This window comes from Megalops cyprinoides, chromosome 20, assembly GCF_013368585.1.
Source record: "Megalops cyprinoides isolate fMegCyp1 chromosome 20, fMegCyp1.pri, whole genome shotgun sequence".
NCBI classification, from domain to species: domain Eukaryota; kingdom Metazoa; phylum Chordata; class Actinopteri; order Elopiformes; family Megalopidae; genus Megalops; species Megalops cyprinoides.
This window is the reverse complement of record NC_050602.1, coordinates 27,303,696-27,310,000: the sequence shown is the minus strand read 5'-3', so window position 1 is coordinate 27,310,000 and position 6,305 is coordinate 27,303,696. Positions and strand designations below refer to the sequence as shown.

Here is a 6,305-nt window from a genome sequence, read left to right as displayed (position 1 = left end):
GCTGTACTATGGGGAGGCCTGTAACATATGGGGTATATTATATACATGTGCCCTGTATATTAGCCCTTGTGCAAGTTTGTAACCTGTGCTATGTAAAATGATTAAGTAACAAAATGAGTAGTTTATGGGATGTTTACTGCAACAAATAAGGGTTCTGGCGGCATGTGCTCCACCTACTGCCATTGTAGTTTTAATCCAGATTTTACACATCCGGGGAAAATTACACAGTTTACGTTATGCGCATTCTCCGTTCATTTGGCTTCTGAAGCCGATCTGGGTTAAGTGCCTTACGCAGCGTACAGCTCTAATGTTGTGACGCTCTCTGGTGAAGCCAAGTTCCCTAAACTGCAGGACCACGCTGTCGCCAACGCTCAGGAGACCTCAGGGGTGCTGGGGGCCATGAAGATCCGTTACAATGCACACTTTTTCATCCTTGGTTGTAGCAGCCAAAAAACGTTACTGCTGCAGCAATAAGCAGCAAACCTGTGCTGGCAGATGTGAGCAGACAGCAGTGTGTGAGGTGGCAGCAGCCGGCTGTGAGGTGTGAGCTGAGGAGTGATCGGTGTGGTCTCAGCTGCTACTGCTGCTCGTACCGCCCCCCTGCCCCCCCCCCCCCTCCCCTGCATGTCTGCGACACCCCGGCCGAGACACAAGCACTCAGCTCTGTGTGGGTCAATACAGCGCACAGAAGCCAGGTGTCTGTTACGCAACAGCGGCCCTCTCTTCTGTGTGTGTGCGCGTGCATGTGTTTGTGTGTGTGTGCACGTGTGTGTGTGTGTGCGTGCGTGCGTGCGTGTCTTTGTGTGCGTGTGTGTGTGTGTGTAGCTGCATCTGGGCCTTTTTCACAGGGGCGCAAATGCGCACTCCAACCACAAAACAAATTTTCTGAGAATGCAAGATAATCGTCGGAAATAAATGTGGGTCACGCTGAGAGGAAACGGGAGGGGGGGTTGAATGGGGGGGGGGTGCGTACAATGACAGTGTTATGTCTAGAATCTAATCTGCTGCTTTTGAGGTAAAGCTGAAAGGCCTTAAACAGCATGTAAAGGCCGAGCTCAACCTTATGAGTTGGCATATTATTGCCAAAACAAAACATTATCCATGACGTTCTGGCTGGTTTGGCTGAACAGGAAAATATTTTAAAGCTAGTTGTCTGCATGAAGAATCTAAGATGAATATAATTCTAGTGCTACAACTATTGCACACAGAGACAGAGTGGACACACGGACTGCAATACTTATATCATATTCATATTGGCTGCACATGACACTCACAACTGGAACCCATCTCTCATAGGGGACAGTTCTCAACCACAACCATTCACACAAAATGACTATGATGCACACAGTACAAACCGCACAAAGATTATGCATTTTGCGTGGAATCGCACTGGAACATGATTCTGCATTGTGAACTTAAATCAGTCACTTCTAGGCCCTGTATGCGAGATTTTTAAAATGTATTTTGCGCAATTTATCATGTGTTGTGAGACCTATTATTCAATTCTAAGTGTGCATGCATGCATACCAACCACACAGCATTCCATAGACGCTGGTGAGAATGTCAGTCTGGGCACATTTTTCTCAGTTTGGTTCCCACTTTTAATCTCACCCTCACGGGTAGGGTGTTTTAAAAACAGACTGTGGGGTTCTGGAAATTACCCACTAAGATCAGAGTGCAAACCCAGCCAAGGGTGAAATCAGACCAGCATCTGTGTGCAGCAAACAGACCAGAGTGAAAAACTCAGTACATACTTTCCCCTCAACAGTGCCTGCCCTGAAAAAATATAAGGGCCACTCTTTGCCAGCAAATCCTGACAGATTTCATGTCCCATTCTCCACAACTCCCTCTTGCAAGATTCAGTGGTCAGACAACAGAGGTCAAACTCCACCCCTCAACCATATTCAAGTGATGTTTTTTTTTTTTTTTTTTGGTCAACCACCCAACCAGCTACAGAGGACAAATGGCAACCTCTCCCCAAGCAAACGGAAGATTAAAATGCTCGTTTTGTGCATGTTTACAGCTCCGGAATCAAGGGGCTGCAGTATCGATTAGCTGTGAAAATCACGCTGTCGATGCGTCGCTCATACGCGACACCGCCCGCACGTGCCAGCCTCCGGAGCGGCGCAGCTGACGTGTCGCCCGCGCCTCCGCCATATTCACGCGGCTACGCAACACCGTCCCGACCGAATCCCGATTTTATCCTCTGTTTATAAACACCTCTGAGTCTCCGTATTATTCCCTACGACAGTGTACTGAGCGTTTAGAGAACACCTAAAGCGCTTTCACTTTAAACATTAAAACAACCACTTGCAGGATGACAGTAGATGTGTGTTACTGCATTAAAACACTGCACGGCACACGTATACGGAGTATGCTTTTCCATTGAAAATTAAAAATGCAACAGGTCCTAAAGAACTGGATACACTGATTGTAAATTCCAGACTTACATGAAGAGACTTTAAAGCACACCACATTTAATATATAGATGTTTTAGACCAAACATTACAATATGCTTTAAGTAAAAGATATTACTTGTCCCCGCAGATAGCACAACTGCTGATAAGATCATACCCTAAAATTAATCAAATCTTATTTGCTAGAGGTCAGATGTGTTAAACGCCTGACCAAAGTGTTCAAATGCAGCCAAATATTTTCTGAATTACATAAACTATGTATTTTCGAGAAGAGTGAATGGATGTTACCAAAGTGACACAACACATTTTCGCTCTCAGAATGCTGAGCTTCAAAATCACCAGACCAATCCACATGCTACTCCAAAAACTGGGGAAGCCAAAACTTTACTACGCTTGGCTGTACAGTCAAAAGTAAAATATTTTGTCTAAAACCTAGACCCAGAAAACTGAGAGAAAGAGGTTCAAATGAAGAAAAGTTGACACTACACTGTGGCAGTTTGCCATTACACAAAAGCACATTCCAAGCGAAGTTTAATATTTCGTTAAGCAATTACAAATCAGCTCAGCAGCCACGACTCTGTTTTCAGAGATGAATAAAACATCTAACCTGAAAACACAATAATACACCATCTTGTTTCACCCTGCCTTCACACCAGATGCCGAGCGTAAAATATATTAGGTTCGAGATTAAAATTCTATTCAGAATGCAGGACAGCACGTGTCACTGTTTTAAATACAAACTAAGAAAATAAATCAACTGTATCAGGCCAACTGCAGCTGATCAACACAAATTTTGCTGTTCATTTCCATATACACAATAGGTCAAACAAAGTCTAACCCTTGGGGTTTTATTACCTTTTCGTGACTTACTTTTCAGCAAAACGATAGAGGAGTTCAAACGGAATTATTTCTATAATAACTGACATGAAATCAATTTAAATTTCAGACAACTGCTCGCAAAATATTGTCCAATTGTCCAATATAATGTTTAATAAAATAAATGAGGAGCGTAAGAATAAACTGCTACTGCAAACAATTGAGTTTTTTTAAAGTATTATTCAAAGACATTCACTTTAGAACAGGCGAAACATGGAAAAGCAAACGTGTTCAAAAAAAGGGTTAACTACTTGTCGGTTTCCCCTGCGTATGACAATGCAGAATAAACAAATCTTACCAAATTAGCTTCCGTTTTGTATTCGTATTCTTGGCAACCGGAAGAAACATTCCTGACGTCCTTGCGAATTATACTCGTTGTTAATATAAATAATATATTTCACACTTACAGCCCCCGATGTTTAATGCCAACACTCCCATCCGATTGCATAGCTACATCTAATTCGATTAGGAAGTATGGCTTGATTTAAAAGTAACATTGTATCTTTGCCTAAAATAAGGCGTGCTCGCTCTGCTCGAGTCGCGTCATTGGTTGACAAACAGCAATTAGATGCAAATTCCGAAGCCCTGAGTCAGAGGCGGAGCCAGTCAGGCTGGGGAATAAAGGGGTTGTCAGCAAACGTCTTGAAAAGTTTCAGCAAAGAAAGGACAACGCTCACTGTCAGAAAAGAATGAAATGTTATATATGTTAACATCTCATCTTTTCAGATTAAGTTGTTTTTGTTTGTTTTAGGTCTATTGATTTTCTAATACAACAACTCACTGTGTAAATCTAAATTAGTTTTCGTTTCGTAATATCTCGACGATTAGCCCGACCCTATTTCACAATTTCATACGTGCTTGACAGATTAGCCATTGGTTTGTGTGTGCATACGTCATGTGGAGTTTTTGGCGACGTTCCCTAAAGCAGTCGCGTTTCTAACCTGAGCGGGCGTGGCCGCGCGACAATGCGCACGCGGTACGGGTGCCGGAAGCGCCTCGGTCTGTGCGCACGCGCGCCTGCGCAGCTTTTTCAGTTGCAGAAACCGCCTTCACGCGCAGATAAGGTGCATTCACCCTTTCATCACCTTTCACACCAGGGACTTCCCCCCACCCAGCCGTCTCTCTGCTGGGCCGGTAGCTGAACGGCATTCTCACGCCTAGTGTGACTGTTTCAGACACGCAGGAAGAAGTGAACAGCAGTTTGGGTCCTTGAGATCTGCGCACTAAATCCTGACAGTGACATAATTGCACTAAGACATGAATTAAAACAATCAGTCGGTCAGAAAAATCAGTCGAATATGTGTGCGGTATAAAGACTGAAATTCACTGAAAACCACTACCAAAGTGCATTAAACTGTCATGCTGTAGTGTGAAGTGGCGCTTTCGCTTACGTTTCAGATGCTTCCATCAGGTGCTGCTCGTCTCCAGACTGACACGTCTTTTATAGACAGGCTCAATACGTGCTCCGTTTCTGCTACATACAGAGCAGGCAAGGACACGGCATCATACCTGTGTTCTCCAAAGAACCTCCGCTGTAGGCAAAAGGCAAGCCAGCTGAGCGAAGTCATTCGAAACTACAGTACAGAGTCCTAGACCGTGTGACAGTAAGATGGGTGAATAACTTCGGATTCGTTTATCAGTGAATTCATCCTCTTCTGCGTTTGGTCCGAACCGCAAGGAACCTACCAACTAAATCAATAAATAAGTATTGACAGTGTACTCGATGCGAATTAATTAGTGGGAATCTGTCTTCAGATGGGCTCTGGCTTTGACCACCACAGAAAGAGCCGCAGCGCGTCACGTTGTGAGGACGCGGGTCCCTCTGAGGTGGACTGCCCGCGGTGAGCACAGGCACGCTGGAGGTGCAGAGCGCAACACGGCACTCTGAAACTCTGAAGTCGGACTCAGTCAAACGGAGAGCTATAAAGGCCTGGTTAACTACGTATTTGCTCTTTTTTCTCTCTCTCGCTGATCAGATTTCGTTAGCTATTTTGATATTGTTTGACCAACTAAGCCACGGAAACAAATGATTTAGTTGACCTTTGCCTCTCACGGTCAGGCCATATGCACCTTCCCACGCATTACAAAAGTACCCCTTCCTGCATAAACCTGTGCGTCCCTGCCTGCAGACACGAGCAAACGCTTCGGCGTGGAGCTTTACAGTTTAGCATCGCCGTGAATCTTCAGAAACTTTATGAATGTGATATGGTTCGCACAGCCTTATCCAATGACATGCAACGCTTTGAGGTTCACGTTTGCGTCTCTGTATGTGTAGCCCAAAGGAGGTCGCATAATGTGTAACATGTATGAACCTTCTTTGCAGCGCATATCTGGAGCTGAACTTATACATCCAAATGTTCCGCCATACGAAATCTTGGAAAATTAAGCGTTGAACCAGGCATACATTAAAATATCGTCAGAATGAGAATATAACAACTGTTAATGTGTTCATACAGCAGACAAAATCTTTCTTTCGATATTTTAAAAATATCGAAGTACCCTCACATCACAGACATTATTTTAAAGTTCTTGTAGTTTATTTAGCCTATGTATTTTAAAATTTACAATACATAATATACAGAAAAACCGATTTTAAATGGCCACATAAATTAAAAGTCCCAGATCAGAGAACACTTTGGATTAGTTAAACCGACCGCCTGAAATCCACAATAATTTGCGAGTCACCAGTGTAAATCAATTGGTATTGCTTTAGCGACATCTAGTGGCCGAAAATGTGTTGGACAACGCGTCCACTTCAGTGGCTGAAACGCCTTCATAGGCGTGTGGAATAAATTAGTGCTTTCAACGTATCCCACAGGCCGATACTTTGATTGCCGTGACACGGTATCAGATATACGCAATTATGGACAGTGCTTGGGGCCTATATGAAGATCCCAAATTTTCACAAGTACTACATGTGGGGCAGTCACATCAACAGCTCTGCAAATTGCATTCGCATCAATCCACCATGGCTAACAAGGCAACGGGCGATAATTTAAATTAATTTAGGCA

General features: G+C 43.7%; 1 protein-coding gene across 1 annotated transcript in view; it reads right to left on the bottom strand.

The window, feature by feature from the left end:
* LOC118795829 (AT-rich interactive domain-containing protein 3A-like) overlaps positions 1-3,830 on the bottom strand; it is a 29,807-nt gene extending 25,977 nt beyond the window's left edge. Inside the window, exon 1 of the mRNA XM_036554575.1 lies at positions 3,592-3,830. The gene's annotated coding sequence lies outside the window, so the exon portion shown is untranslated. The remainder of the gene's footprint in view (positions 1-3,591) is intronic.
* Positions 3,831-6,305: the final 2,475 nt, after the last annotated feature.